This window comes from Paralichthys olivaceus, chromosome 17 (genome assembly GCF_024713975.1).
Source record: "Paralichthys olivaceus isolate ysfri-2021 chromosome 17, ASM2471397v2, whole genome shotgun sequence".
In the NCBI taxonomy this organism is placed as follows: domain Eukaryota; kingdom Metazoa; phylum Chordata; class Actinopteri; order Pleuronectiformes; family Paralichthyidae; genus Paralichthys; species Paralichthys olivaceus.
In genome coordinates this window covers 20,078,256-20,093,881 of record NC_091109.1, presented here as the reverse complement: position 1 = coordinate 20,093,881, position 15,626 = coordinate 20,078,256, and the positions used below count along the sequence as shown (strand labels likewise).

General features: G+C 42.5%; 1 protein-coding gene across 3 annotated transcripts in view; it reads right to left on the bottom strand.

The window, feature by feature from the left end:
* LOC109642343 (serine/threonine-protein kinase H1-like) overlaps positions 1-15,125 on the bottom strand; it is a 33,283-nt gene extending 18,158 nt beyond the window's left edge. For all 3 annotated transcript variants that reach the window (XM_069512681.1, XM_069512683.1, XM_069512682.1), the window contains exon 1: positions 14,887-15,125. The gene's annotated coding sequence lies outside the window, so the exon portion shown is untranslated. The remainder of the gene's footprint in view (positions 1-14,886) is intronic.
* Between the last annotated feature and the right edge of the window lie 501 nt (positions 15,126-15,626).

Below are 15,626 nucleotides of genomic sequence, written 5' to 3'. Positions count from 1 at the left end.
GCACATATATATGAGTAATGATTATTCAAAGTTTAAACACGGAACTTAAAGCTCATTCTCTTTGGCACAGGAGAGTTTATTCTGTTTTGTTTTGCCTGAACCAGTCGAAGGTGAATTCTGATTTGAGAGTTGTGATTTCAACCATCATCCTGTTTACCTGCATCGATCCGATCCACACGTTCAGAGGCTGTTTTTCTGTCAGTATTTTTCAGACTGTGTAGAATGTAGCTGTTGTCCTGGCACTTAAACAAACCTGCGATCGATCGGTTGTTGATGTCGGTGATCTCCACTCCAGAAAAATTGACATGTGAGAAGCGAAGTCAGACCAGAACGGACCTGCCATCAAAATATAGTGATTCAAATACATGTGACACAACAGCTGTTTCAACCTCGAAGGGAGGAAAACCAGTAAAAAGGTGTTGACTTGCAAATCACTGAATCGATGCTTCAAGTCGGGTCGTTCCAAAGCAAAACACTTCAGACGGCACTTAGAAAAAATATATCTTTCTCACTTTAAACCTTAATTTCTGGTAGATAAACGTTTTTATTTCCTCCGGCTCTGATCGGACGGAAACTAACATTCGTGCGAACACGAAACATTTTCTTTCATCTGTATTTTGCCTGTCTAACTCTACTCTTCTTCGTCATGTTGCACATTACACTTGTGCACGTTGTTGTGTATTTACACATGAAGTCTATCGCCTGTTTTAGCCGTTAAACACAAACCTGCGTTTACCTGCTACAGTGGTTTAAAAGAAACTGTTCACCTCTGAGAGGACATAGTGTCCATTTGATTCACATCTGTGATTTGAGATTAATTTGGCTCTTACAAAATCAATGTCCTCCTGTGGTGAAATCTAAAGAAACTTCTGGGAGGGACAATGCGCAGCAACAAAAGACTGGAAGATGGAGCACTGAAAATAATTTTGAGATAAATTGATATTCCCGGGCTGTGAAGGTCATAAACTCCTGGGATTAAATGCACACCGCCATGTTTTTGTTGATTGATTTTTGGTTGGGGCTATTTTTCTTTTTACGGGCACTGACGCACTGTGCATTAAAACACACACACACACAAACACACACACACACACACACACAGAGGAAATGGAAGTTTAAACAGTCAAGAAAAGAAAATCATTTTCACATGAGGTTGCATTCTGAGGGTCTGAGGCTCATGTACCTGAGGGCACGTGTATAAACGTAAATGCCGAATGTGATGAGGATGTGTTGTAGAGTTGCTCTTCAAGCGTTTCCTCTAAATATAACACACATCGTCAATAAACGAACTCCTCGGTAAGTTTCTACCGACTGCTTAAAGCTTAATTTTCTACATCCTGCACTCAGCAGTTTATCGTTTATAGTAATTCAGTTTCTTTCTGTATCGGAAAACCAATACGACTCCTTCTCTCTGCGGTGTTCTTTCTGTAGATTGAATTGTAATTTTATTAGCTATATGAGTTAGTTGTATAGAAAGTACTCGCATTGATTCTGTCAGAACAACAGAGCTCTGTTTCAATCTAGCTGGAAAGTACTATTACTGACAATAAACATATATTTTAGTTTCAGTTTTTTATACAACGGGAGGAAGTTGTTGAGACGTATCGTCCCTCTTGGTCTACGATCACAACTGGGAAAGATATCGTCAGAAATCTTTGTGTAGCTGAGATTGAAATGAAGGCAGAGTTGGAAGATAACTGTGATCCGAGCCACAAGAAGCCTCCTGAATAATCTACTGCTCAACAAAACTGTTGTTTGCTTCGATGACTGACGTTATGTTTTTCCTTCAGAGCAGCTGAGGAAAATGTTTATGTTTAAAACTCAGGGATTAAACTGACGGATGAGGTCGCGCACAATAAGCCTCAGTGATCATTCCCATGAACTGGTTTTTACATGCAGCTCTGGATGGAGTCGGTGTGGCACCGTTCACGTTTTTCTCCGCATAACGTTATATTTTGATGTCGCACCGAACGCTGATGAAAATACTATCCTTCATGTTTGCTCCATCTAAGCAAATCAATCATGCATTTTCCAATTACAACTCAACAGCCACCAGCCCATTCACGATCACCAGAGCGGAGACAAACAAGAAGATTAGAAATAAATGATATGACACACAATCACATCTCTAACCAGACCATGACAGGACTAACCAGCACGGCCCAACTCTTCACAAGAAAGACGGGAAAATGGAAATCTCTCCGGGAACGATTGAGGCAAAGTGGGCGAAGAAGCAGAAAGATTTGCAGTGACCATAGAAGTTGTTGTGATTGATTACATGTGATGTCGCACAATTAAAAGAAATTAACAATTTGCATTTTAATAACATTATTATCATCAGTTAAATGAATTCATTAGTCTTGATTAGTTTGGTATCAGTATGACAAGTGCAGCTCAATAGAGCGTGATGACACTAATAGAAGGCAAAGGAACGCAACAGAGACGAGGCAGACAGGGGAGACGGGGGGAGAGGGGAGGAGCAGGGAGAGGGGTGAGGAGGGGGTAGGGTGGGGGGGGGGGTAAGGCAGTCAATAAAAACTGTAATTAAAAAGCCGTGTTTTGGTTCAAACTTGCATCGGTGTCGTCCGGGATGTCTAGCTTACAAATTACACACAGGGAAAATCGGGCTTCAAAGATTTTTGCATACATTAAGGATGTCATCATTAGTGGGACTGCAATTATCCAAGATGATTGATCGTCTTCTAAGAGATAAAAACATCTGAAAACACCGAAATAAAAATAAAAAAACCCATCCTGCACATGATAGGACAAAACACACAGTATTTAAAGATGGACGATGCATCAGCACTTCTTCCCACACGGGAAAGAACGTGTCAAGGGTTCCGCCATCTTATGCTTTTGACATAATTTGGAGTGGAGAGGATGTTGCACTGAATGTATATTAGTGAACAAATAGAAACCGGTTCTGTCCCGGTCTTTACAACAGAAACTATTTCTACTGAAAGTAATAAAGTTAATTATCGATCATTCTCATTATTAGAATCCTCTTTGTTGATTGAAAGTTTTTAAAGCTTCTATTTTGAAATTGAGTTTTTAATATTACACCAGGAAATGCGTAAAAATGTGTATTTTTTCTCCACATGAGATTATTGATGTGTACAATAAATCATTAAAATCCTCTTAAACATGTGGATGAACGATAAATGAACAGCTGATCGTGCTCTTCGTGGAAGGAAAGAGCTGTTTTCTCCTAAATCCAATGTGTCCCATCTGTACTCCATAATTAGAACAATTACCGCGGCTCTTACATGTTCACATATTCTCTGTATGGCTCATTACTTCTCATTTCCCATCCTCCATTTCTCAACTTCCTCTCTGTCCCCATCCAACCAGAGAATTTCAACCCCGCCACGGTTCTGACAGCAGCTCTCCGACCGAGGACAAACATTTATCTTTGTGAAGCTCTGAGTGTTACTTGGGTGTTTCCCCATGTGCCCTAGGTAATTAATTAAGTCACAAGGAAGGCTACTCTAATTCTCTTTACTGATTATCATCAATTAATTAATGGTTACATGCTGAGATAAGACAACAGTAGCCTCTGCACGGAGTAATAGCCCAACAATTATTCAGCCAATGTCTAGAACAGCCTGAAATACTGTTTCTACTCCTGGGAGCTGCATAAACAGTGCAATTTGTCTGGACTGCAGCACGGTGTGTGGCGACTGTGTGAGCGATAATGTGTGTGTGTGTGTGTGTGTAGGTTCTGTAACTGCCCAAACAAGTTTAGACTGAACATTCATCAAGCTCAGCAGAAACTTGTCTGTATTTCTTATTATATTATAACTCAAGTAGTTCACAGTTAACAAAGTTAGTAAAGTTGTGAAAGTCTATGCTACGCAAAGCCGCTGTATCTGCATCAAGTGTGCTTCATGTGTTAAATTCACAGACCGTGGGCAAAACTGGAATTTGAACTCAGGCGAAGCCAACGCAGATGTGCCTGAAAGCTGTAGCCTCTCAAATGACCTGCAGAGGGCGACTCCACAGGTTGCAAAAAGAAGTCAGTTTCTAAAATCCTGAGACAGAAAATATATCGTCCAGTTGCGTTGATATTTTAACTACGAATCTAAATTAATGAACTTTCTGCAAAAGACTTGAAATGTAGGCAAACAAATTGGATTTTCAAGTGTCTTAAAAAAGGCTTTTGATAAAACTCTGGAAAGCACTCTCAGTCATTTTACACTTTCGAGATGATCCCTAACTTCAGCTCGTCATGTCCCATCTTCTCAAGGGCATAATTCCCCCTCACTTTTCGGTCACTAAAATTCCTCCAAGCCCAATCTTTGGTCTGTCAAGCTGCCAAAAACAGAGAGGAGTGGAGTGAAGATAGATGTCGATGAAAAACACACTCCGGGTCGCTTTCAAGTATAAGGGTGCGTTCAAAGCAGCCCGGCTTCACGAGTCGCAGGGAGTGATAAAGAGACGTTTTACCCTGGCTTTCCCCCGTCAGGCTACAAAGAAGCTGCTCCACCTTCTGATAGGTGAGTGTTGCCCCCCCCCCACCACCACCACCCTACTTTATTTTCTATGCCCCCCTCCCTTCTATAAAAGCATGTCCGTGCTCGCTGAAAGTCAAAGAACCACTTTTGAGAACTGAATAAAATGCCAGAACACTCCTGCTCTCCAGAGACGACTGACCAATCAGTGTCCCTCGCTCCCTCGAGTCACCTGACCAATCAGTGTCGAGATCAGCCCCCTCGCTCCCAAATGGTTTCACTGTCTCTGTGCGTGACGACCACTGATCAGTAACTTGGCGCCTCCCTGCAATAAGCCTCGTTTCCCCCTTTGGATATTTGTTCTAGTGCCAACCCTGAATTGGTGACATGACATGCATCTAAAAAAGTGTGACCTCATTCTTTTAGAAATAAGTCCCAGTATGAATCTATGCATTTATCTTTTTGACATTTCTTTCTACTATACGCCGGCAGGTCTGACACTGATTAAAGCTGAAGAGTCACTGCACAGGACTGCTTGAATGCACTGGACATAAAATAGGTTCTGCTGTGTGGAAGCAGCGGGAGACACATTCCCATGTCTCGTATTGTAACGGTGCACGTGTGTGAAACTGTGGGATGTAGTCATGTCCGTCACTGCCTGTGAAAGCACGTATGTGTGGGTGCTTTCCGGCCTGCATCTGCTGTTGGCCGTGTGGGCGGATGGATGGATGATGTGTATCAGTAGTGACTGTCTGTGCAGAGAGGTCTTCCTCTAAAAGGCTCGCCTGCACAGGAAGGAGCACAAGACTGGGAATACCTTTCCTCCAAGATCAATAAACAGCTTAACCAAGTATTTCACAGTGTGCTCCGGGGGGAGCCTCGTCCACTGCAAACATTCAGAAAACCACCGCTGCACGAAGCAGGTGCTTTGAAATTCCCCTTATTTCCTCCTAAGTAGCAGAATTGATATACAGCAGCCAGATCTCCATTTATTTGCGGGGTCGTATATGTCATTATTGCCATTATGGTGCCTGGCAAGGGTGAGGCGAACACCGAGGAGTAAAAGGATTTCACAGGCTTGAGGAAATGAAATGGATATACTTAATGAAATGTTTGTGACGGGAGGAAACATCAGTCCAAATTGAGCTAAAATCTCCTCTGGGGCTTTGTTGTGTTCGGGCCACCGACTGCATCTCCACTTCCTTCCACTGTCCAGATCTGAAGCTAAAACATTGGCTCCAAATATGCCTTGTGTGCATTAGCAACTGTGAGGATGGAGCTGCAGTACCGAGGCTCCGTTTATCCATTTATATACCATCAAATAAACTGATTCAAATCTGATTTACCAGACAAATTAGAACTTGAAGGAATCCGTGTGATAAGATTTACCCAAAATGACAGAAACAATCTTTGAGAAACATTTATTCCACGTGTACTTTGATTTTTAAGGCAGGGTTTATGACGTATACTTCAGCCGGCCACCAGGTGGCAATCAAAACACCTCGGCTTCACTTTTGAGGAGTAGTAATGCTGCCGATCAGTTTATACAGTCTATATGGTCTCAGTTCAAGGGAGGCCTCATTCTGACGAGGTCTTCTTGGGCCACGTAGATCGTCAAGGCCAAAACCAATGAGACGATCAGCATCACCAGCTTGTCCCATCTTTACTACTGTCGCCTAGCAACAGAGTAGCACTTGGACACCATGACGAAATTTTGTTTAATTGGTTTATTCACCTGGACGTGGCCCCTGGACTGAGACACAGTTCATGGTTTGGACTGGTTTCACCAAGTAGAAAAGTTTTGTGTCAAACAATGAGTAAAATCTTACAGCCACCAAAGTATTTTATGTGTTATGATTATATGACACCTACCACTGCTAATCCAGCAGCGTGAGTCAGAGCTGAAGCTCCCAGATCAGCAGAAAAAGGTTTGTTTTATAGAAGCAGGTAATAATTTGGATGAGCGAATTAGACCCAGGAGCTGACAGCTGCTCTTAATGCATCGCTAATGGCGAAGCAGAGTGCCAGTTTGCAATTTTCTCCCACCGACTCTTGACTGGATTCCTCTCCCGGGCTGACTGTCCTCAGGTATTCCAAGTTGTTATGTTATTTTTTTTTTTCACAGCTACTTATAAACAAACCAGAGGAAGAGGGGGAGGCTTCTGTTGTGACACATGTTGGAATCCTCCATGTCTAAATGCACCTTTAATGAGATCTTACCTTGACAGCCCCACCTCCAATAATCAGGTTATTTCAAACTGATTCCTCCAAACCCCCCTCCACACACACCGCAAATTAAAGACCTCTTCTCTTCACCCACAGTCTGCTAAACTCAGCCGGCTGTCAAATACAACTCACCGGCGTCTCACCTGGAGACACTCAGGCTGTTTAGTGGAATCCAAAAATAGATTATGACACATTTCTAATTGATGATTACGCTCTGATAGACTTTCATTACCTTGTGGATTGAGCTGTTTTTAATAATGCCTCAGTATGCGGTGTCCTTCAAGGGAATTCCCACAAAGATTCAATAAGAGCATAATAATCATGATGAATGGCGTGTTAACTGTGTTTGACTTGATTTGTCCACCCTTGGGAGGACGCAGACCGAGCAGAGGGGGAGAAAGTGTGAGCGGAGACGATGACAAAGATCCGAATAGAAAGAAGAGAAGAAGTTGATAAACAAAACACTTCACAGCCTCTGGAGGCACAAAGTGATTCCTCCTCTCCTAATCCATAAATGACCAGCTTGGCCAATTAGGCGATGCTTTAAAAGGAGTGACCTCTCGACCCGGAAGACACTCCATAATCACTCCAAAATCATTAAAGAGCGTGAAGCAAAGCACATAGATAACAAACTCCGATTCAGCTGGCCTGAGTCCCAGCAGCGGCTCGGCGGCGGAGGGATGCTTCAAAGCCTGCGGAGGCCGAGGGTGACTTTGAACGAGTGCTCGACGGAGGCTTTGTCTTTACATGCAGGGGAGCGTGCCTTCGGTTGTGCACCAAAAACGCAATTTATAATCTATCTGACAACTTCCCCCCAGCCGGCGCAAAAAGGCATCACTCACAGCGGCCGCGCTCTGCATATTGCAAGTCAAAAGCATTTAATGGTGAGATGTAACTTCCCTCTCTTCCCATTGATCATGTGGCAGCCTGCGACTCCCATGAGCCGTGCGCATTAAGGCCGGTGACAAGCGGAAAACATTACAAATGAGCTTTAGCAAATTTGCAAGGCAGTGTCACCTCTTTGATGTATAGATAAGTGGATGCTGGCTTCTTCCTCTCTTCCTGTTAGTCCGCTTCACTCTCTCCAGTTAGTGCCCCCTGGTTTCCATCCGTCTCTACCTCCCTGTCTGCCGAAGCGTCTTCCTCTCCCTCCTCTTCCTCCCTTCCTGCAAACGGATTAAACAAAACCGATGCCTGTGAAAAGCCCCTGTGATGAACGTGTCGTCGTTCTGATGATGCCGCGGGTGAGCGTGTCATAAATCACGCCCTCCAGAGCGAGGCGGTGGGGGGAAAATTGTACTATGATAAATATTGAGGGGCGGAATGAGCAATAGTTTTGTCACAATGCGGAGGTGCCCTCATCCCCCTCACCGTGAAATGTGGCTTTGTGATTGGGCAGCGGCTGAGCAGAGAGCTGTAATTCAGGCAGCTATGCCCAAGGATGCAGTTTTGAAGCCACATGCACCCTTGATACAAAAGCGTGTGATAAATTGTCATCCACGCTGCGGATCTTTGCTTTTTTTCCGCTGCTCTGCCAGACTTGGGAGACACGTAATTGAGAGAGAACATGCAAACAGAGCTAATGATTTTCCTCCCACTGTACATTTCTCTCCCTCAGGCTCTTGTCTGTTGAGTCATTCTCATACATCTCTTGCTAAGTACAGCTCAGTGTCTCGTGGCCCCCTCCCCAAACGAACCCCGAGTTAAAATGTCGACTCTTCCCCGACACAAACAGAAGACGGCGCCTCCTCTTCTGATGATCTCACTCTGTCTGCGACCTTTTCCTCGCGTGTGGATGAGCTCAGTTCTGTGAATGGCTGGCGGCTCTTTTTCCCCTCCGGATAAAAATATATTTACAGTTAGCGAGAGAACAAAACATTCATTGTGGGGTCACGAGAGATTCTGCACATCAAACGTCTGGCTTTGAACAACAGGATCTAGAACTAGAAGGATTTTTATATTTCACTTCACATTTATAACACACTCAATATGAATCTAGCGGACAATGATAGTTTGTTGGTAAATGCTTCCTAAGGATTCTCTAACCTGTGCGCTGTGTATCTGCAGGATCCCCTTGATGCTCAGTGGAGGTTGTTCACACCTCTTTAAATAAAGCTTGTCTCTACAAGGCCAAACAAAGAGTCTGTGAGTAGGCAACGCACAAGTCAGAAATATGCACTGCAGCTTTTTTTATTCTATTTTTTTAAACTGCCATAAATCCTCTGATTTTCTCACTGCTGATGTAAACAATGTCAATAAAACCCCCGGTGGAGAAGCCAACACATACAAAAGGGCCGTATATGTTTTCTGTTGTGGGAAAACAGACCTGTGTTCAGCAGAATGGATATTTTATCATTTTGAACAAAAACCGTTTAAATACAAACTGGTGCTCCGACATGAATTGAACATTGAGGCTTCATTTGGTGTTAATGTGTGATCTGTAACCGGGTACGTTATTGAGATAATTACATCTGATTGACAAATATATAACTCCAGTGTTTTCATTATCCTGATTAAGTCAAACCACTGTGACTTCACCCATTGCTTTTAATTGGAGGAGCAGGGGGGGGGTGGAGCTAGAGGACACTGCACGCCCACCTGTCCAGAGAGAAGCTTCAATTGAGGACAAATTAAATATTTAAGATTTTCAATAACGGGTGATTTGTACCTGTATGAGGTGCGAATACACACAATCAATCTGTTGTAATAATGTAGAACAGCTTCACCCTTGTTCCCCCCCCCCCCCCCCCCCCCCGGAAAGTGCACAATCGCTCATTGCATTGCTACACAACTTTTTTCGACAACTTAATTAATTGACTGAGCCCAACAATGGGCAGGAAATTAATGTTTTGAACACACAAACACAAAGAGAGGCTGCACCGCACTGTTTCCTCTTCACCGCCGGATTCCTCCTCTGTTTGACTCTCTGTGCAGCATAGAGTGCTGTTAGCTGTTTGGGTTACAGTTGCCGCACCAGGTCTTAAAATCAGCTGCAAATCAGTTGCAAGTAGGACAGTGAAGCCACAGACTCACTCTGCATATCCAGAGAATCTCATTCAAATCATATTTCATCACCACCAACCCAGTGAATACCATTAGCCTCATTGGGCTGATTTACTTTGACACTAGAATATTTCTTTTTCTTGTATTTCATGTACGTTAATTAACACGTACATGTGGCGTCCACAACAACCAACCGTCTGCACATCAGGATGTCATGTATCACCACTACAGTTCCCACAACACACATCCAGCCATGTTCAGAGCGTCTGAGTCCGTCTTGTGGTTTTAGTGTTGACTAGAGAATCCGTTCAATAATTCATTTTCTCAGATCTTTATCAACACTCAGTTATCTTTTAGTTCCCAGTCCGTCAATTAAACACTCAGCAATTGGCCGTAATGTCACAAACTCATGTTTTCTCTTTTTGTCAGCGGACTTCAATCGTCCACCTGAGGCAGGAGGAGTGCGTCTGCGCTTCTCTGGGAACTGTGATGATTTGGTTATTGTTATTCACACAAAACGAAGCCCATAAGCAAATTAAGCTTCCACAAAGTTTTATTTTTATCCATTTCTTTTTATCGTGTAATGTGTTTTAATAAACTTTTCATTTCAGGGGTCAAATTGTTTTAAGTGTCCTTCATTAGCTGAACAAACACACAACATGCTGCTTATTTCTTTTAGTCAAACTGATTTAATTTGCTCATGAAACATTTTAAGGTAAGTTAATTACATCGAGGTAAAAATCTAACGGTATCAAATGTTATTAGGCTGCATTCACTCGTTTCCTTGCAATTAAAAGTGTCATGTTTATGAAGGGTTGTGCTCGTCTTCTTTAATTCCAGTGTTTTGTCTCATTAGGTGTGCTGCGCTCTCTGGTGGAAACATCTCTGTGCATCAGTGCACGGACTCAAACGCACCTGTCGAGCATGTGAACATGTGAACATCCCCACACGTGCACAAGCATACATGCATGTCTCTTCATCAGTGATGAAATGCATCTCAGTGTGTGATCACCGGGTATTAACGCTGGTGTTCTGCCGCCGCCCTAAAGCCGCTCAAGTGTGTGCAAAACAAATTCTGGCTGTAAATTTGAACCATATTTAACAGGATGGAAAGCAGTTGCACTGGGGCTGAATTAAACTATAATGACCACTGAGGCAAAGGAGGACATCGCAAGGATACTTCTAATAAACGCTTAACGACCTGTTTTGACTGTAACGAGCATATTTTCTTAACAGGAATGAGTTCACCTCAGGAGGGCAGATAGCCGGACAAGTCCTCCCAGTGACGGCGACATGCACATCTCCTGAGCGCAGCACTTACACCAGTCTTTAACTTGGCACTGCAGCAATCATACGGCCCGACGTGCTGGATTTGACCTGACAAAGGAGTCTTATTACCCTTCCATAATTGGAAACGCCTCACAAGGAAGAGCGGGGGGGGGGGGGGGAGGGCGCAACATCATGATTCCATTTACAATATTTACAACTCAATAAACATTTCGTTTCATCCTCTGTCCTTCATGCCTGTGAATTCCAGATAACACAAAGGTTAAAGAGAACACTAAATATAAATTGGCTCAAAGCAGAGCATATGGAGGCGAGGACTGAAGGGTTCCTTTGAGACTGCAACTGCTTTACCTTCGCATTACCGCCAAATGATACTGGGTGTGAGGCTTGAATTAGCACTGAAATCAGCCGTGAGATACAATCAGGCTTTGGAGGGTCTCGGAGCTGCTGTGGACTTGTTGCGAAGTGTGTGGGCCGCTGACTGACGCGGAAATGAAAGTAATGCATTTTATCCTACAAGGAGCAATGCCACCTCGCTCGTCTTCCACACAGGCCGAGCACGTCGTGCTTTGAGAGTTTACCAAAGGGGGAAATGCAACTTGAATTCAAAACTATAACTGAAAACTATAATTTTGTCTCCACAAAAGATCCGAGATCCGGCTACGAGGTAAGAGCAGGTATTCAGACCGAGTACTCAAAACTGCAAATTTACTTTAGTGTGAAATACGCTCACAGTGATCTGAGGACGGTTATTGCTCAACTCTGCAGCTCCAGACTCACAACTTATCTCTTATCAACCAGTTTTTATCCTAAAGTTCTTGCAAAGCATCAAACAGAAGAATCGCATCGACTATAATGTAATTTTATACACAGCAGTTTTCTCTGGAGCTAAGTGAGCTTAGCATGCAGGTATATGTCTGATTATACTGCATTTGATTATTAGTACTGATAGTACCACATTGACGTTAAGGGAATCTTTTACTGCAGATATTTTTAATCAATAATAATACATAACATTTTATGAACAAGTCTTCAAATTATATGAAGAGTAACGTTGCAGTTAATGATATATTTAAAAGTATAAAGTCAAACTGAAATAATCAAGTTAAGTAAAAATCCCCTCTTAACTCTATTGAGCTACTTTGTGCTGCCGGCAGCTGCAGAATATATTCTTGTTATGACGATTGTGTTTTGCATTTGCATCGATGCAAATAAAGGAATAAATGCAATAAGAAAACTCAGATTTTTCTGCCCCTCATAACCAGAATGCAACAAAGACAAAAATTCCATTCTGGTGCATCCCATTGTTCAGGAAGCTGCAGTTCATTGTTTCCGTAATCACTTTAAACTGTCATTCACTGCTTTGTATAAAAGGCTTTATAGCAGATTTGTTCAGTATCACTGTTTGGCATTTTCTTTGTTTCACTTCTGTTCTGTTCATGTGAACTTGTTTAGAACGTGTGAATGCTTCAGTACATTTGCCAACTTCTTCATTATGCAACTCCGGTTTTCTTTTGCGAGCTGTGCGCTTCATGATTACCGTTATGTAACTGTATGAGATTGTTGTTGTTCGCACAAAGAAAGAACAAGAATAATTACAGCATGTGAAAAACAACACATACAAATCAACTCTTCTAAACTGTTAAATAAAATGTTATAACATGAAATCGCTTCTCGATGACACGCGACATAAATGAAAACACACTGTAGCGTGAAAAGATCAGATTAGATCTAAATCTGTCTTTTACTGCAGAGGGATCAACCTCACATTGAAAATCAAAAATTGAGATGAATGAATACTGGGTTTAATGAGATGACACAACCGCTCTAATAGTAAAAGTTGTGAACTCCCAGTGAGGACTCGGAGGTGTGCAAACAGACCTGCAGCTCAGAACTACAGAGTATTAGCCCTGATGAGGACGTGGCGGTGTGTAGAAATGAGCGGCTTCTGCCGTGGAGGTTGTACACTACATTAGCATCTGCTGGGCCATACGATAGGAGATAAATCCGCAACAGGCGTGATGCATCTTCATTAAAGTCACCACTTACCACCTCGCAGACAAACTGCCAAACTGTCTCTGTAGCCAGATGCTACGTTTAAGCTTTTGTTTTTTAAGGGGGGGGCAAAAAAAAAAACCGAGGTCTGACATGGACGAGCGAGAAAGGCTCCATTTGGGAGAGTGCTTCGTGCCACTACCGGATACATTTAGACATCAATCTTGGTTAAACAATTACATGCTAAGATGGTAATTTACACAAAGCTTAATGGCAGCGGTGAGCAACTTGAGGCGAGGCTTCCTATCCTGCAGCTGTGATGCATTAGCACTCAGTTTGGACAATTCTTTTCTCAATATTACTGCGTCAAAATAAATTAGGACTAATTGCTTTTTGGATGGCAGAACATTCTTTGGAGGCCCGGGAGAACAAAATAGAGATTTTGTGACAACAGTTTCTAAACGAAGGTTTTCAATTACAGAAGTTTAAGAAGGTGTGACAGCTTGTGAGGCTACGTTCATTAAAGTCCATTGTTGGATGTCACCATTTCGGTTTTCATTGGTTTGACCGAGTATTGCAACGAATCTGCTCAGCCCGTTTAGATCCACAGCATCCGACTTCTAGTACTTGGAAAATCTCGCCCCAGGAAAGGGTTAGGGAATCGTCTATAGCACCATATGTGCCTTTCAATGGGCTGCGTACAGTCAAAGAGGAAGTAATCTATTAATTATCTTGTGACAAGAAAAAAAAAAAAAGCAAGGTTCAAGTTTCAAGGACCTTTAAATGAAGACGGCAACTCATAGAAAATCTTTACAGTTTTTTTCAGCCATTCACCTTCCTGCTGGCGATGTCAGCGTGATGTTTCAGGGACCAAGAGTGTGTGTGAGAGGAAAAAACATAGTATATCTGATGAAAAGAAAGCCTCAGCGACTCCATTAGATGGATTAAAGAAGCCCAGATCCCCCGGTGAGGCTGATAGGGAGCTGGACTGATCAAGGAACATTCCCGTCGTCAGATGATTTTCTTTAGAGAGAGCTACCTTCCCAAAAGAAACACCGCCCCTGTCTCCTTCTGATCACTTCGCATTTTGCAATTGACATTTTGTCTATGTGTTGGAATGATTAATGCACCTTGGCATTCATTTCATGTGAGCGGGAAGGTCACCGGTGTTTGCTGCTGGACTCAAAAGATTAGCTGTAACCTTCGTGTAAGCGTAAAGGGGGGAGACATTCACACAACAAGGCAGGTGCAGATCCAGAACTGTAAACCGGTGTTACGCTGAACTGAGGAGGTCAAAAGCAGACGGCAGTGATGTTAGAGACGTCTTACATCATTTGAATGTATTCATACTTAAAGTGCATGCCTCGGACTGTACGGTGCTTTCTGCAGATGCTCCTTTGTCTGTCTAACATGATTGCTATTGCTGTTTACACAAAGAAAGGACTGATTGAAAATAGACTTTCTGCCGCAGGGAAAACACAGTGCACCAGATTTTAAAGCTGCAACAATCAATATTTTATATAAACAAAGGGTGAAATGTGTAACGTGGACGACTCCACAGAGAATTATTGTTCACGTCCCCTCGGTTCTGTGAAGCTTTTCATCTCAAATCTAATGTTATGATCAAGCTTTCCTCTCCTGATCCTACTGCAGCGATGGCTAATGTTTATATTAGCCTCCAATAAAGCCAACATACAGTTTGTGTCCAGCACGAACAGACAGACAGTGACTTAAAGAACATAGAGCATTTAGAAGTCAAAGATGTTTGAGCCAAAGGGAGAGTGAAAGTAGGACTCATATTACTTAAATAAACATGGCACACTTGTATACGTGTCATAATGTGGACCTTTGTGATGCAACACAGACAGAGGACCCAAATGCAGACGTACAAACAGACACTTGAATAAAAGAAAAGGCTTACTGATGCAGGCAAATGTCCAAAACCAGCGAGGGCAGTCCGATCAAGCAAATCCAAAAAAGAGCAAGGAACGGATCATAGTCCAGAAAAGTTCAGAATTTTAAATTATACAATCAGTTCAAGTCAAGAAAGAAAAACAGGCAAAGAGGAGGCGAGAATCCAAAATCTTCCAAAAACACTAAATACTTATGTAAACAAGGATATTTTTTTAAAAAAAGAAGAAGAAGAGAGGAAACAAACACAACGTGGACACGAGGGAAGCAGAGGGAGTATATATGGGGTTTCTGAGTGGGAAGTACAGGGACAGAACAAATCAGGTGCAGGTGAGTCTGAATCACGTGACCAGGAAGCAGGAAGTGAAACGACAGGAAGGTGGATGGGGACCGAGCAGGATTCTATATCTTTGAACCGTGGAAGAAAAGAACAAATATATTCAAAAAGACAAGAATCAATCAAACAGTAATGTAAATATTGGAATAAAAAAATAAATCTTGATGAGTAATTATTATTGATAAGACAAGTTTAACTAATAAAACAAATATTGACTTCTGCCTTTAATACCACATCCAGCAGGACCCTGGTATTGATTCACTTGTGTGGCGTAAAACACATAAATGGAATAAATGTAAAATGTATTTCCTGCTATGACAAGACCAAACGTCCACTGCTCGTTGACGGTCAACTTCTCTGATCAATATGTCACTCAGCTCGCCTCCTTGGGTTTAAATTGTCGCCACATACAG